The sequence below is a fragment of the Nanorana parkeri genome, unplaced genomic scaffold, assembly GCF_000935625.1.
Source record: "Nanorana parkeri isolate BGI_ZX_2015 unplaced genomic scaffold, ASM93562v1 scaffold320, whole genome shotgun sequence".
Taxonomy (NCBI): Eukaryota; Metazoa; Chordata; class Amphibia; order Anura; family Dicroglossidae; genus Nanorana; species Nanorana parkeri.
The window spans coordinates 884,894-885,546 of record NW_017306588.1 but is presented as its reverse complement, the minus strand read 5'-3'; the positions used below and the strand labels follow the sequence as shown (position 1 = coordinate 885,546).

At 57.3% G+C, this 653-nt stretch overlaps 1 protein-coding gene across 5 annotated transcripts in view; it reads right to left on the bottom strand.

Moving 5' to 3' along the window:
* CLASP1 (cytoplasmic linker associated protein 1) overlaps nucleotides 1–653 on the bottom strand; it is a 169,814-nt gene that overhangs the window by 101,450 nt on the left and 67,711 nt on the right. The window lies entirely within an intron of this gene.

Here is a 653-nt window from a genome sequence, read left to right as displayed (position 1 = left end):
GTACACCGTACCGCACCGATCCTTATAGAGCGTACACCGTACCGCACCGATCCTTATGGAGCGTACACCGTACCGCACCGATCCTTATGGAGTGTACACCGTACCGCACCGATCCTTATGGAGTGTACACCGTACCGCACCGATCCTTATGGAGCGTACACCGTACCGCACCAATCCTTATGGAGCGTACACCGTACCGCACCAATCCTTATGGAGTGTACACCGTACCGCGCCGATCCTTACGCAGCGTGCGCCGACCCCCCGTACCGCACGGTGCACGCTCTCAGTGCTCACAGGCGGTGACAGCGGCCATCTCCCTCTGTACACACCGACAACCAACAAGAGGTCACTTCCCATGCCAGGGTCAGTGACAGCTGACATCTCATTGGCTGCTCCAGACAATGCCGACACATCTCCTGCCAGCGCTGACGAGAGGACACTGCACGCAGGGGCCCCCGGGGGGCCCCAGTCCTCTCTACAGGGCACTCTGCCCCATATACATACAGAGAACACACATTCCACCTGGATCCGACTCTTCACATTTACATGGAGCTGAACAACCAATCAGAATTCACCAACCTGCCGCCATTGTACAGCCATATGATGGTGTCATCCACCCCCCATGGGTTCTGATCTGGACCCCCAATATGATG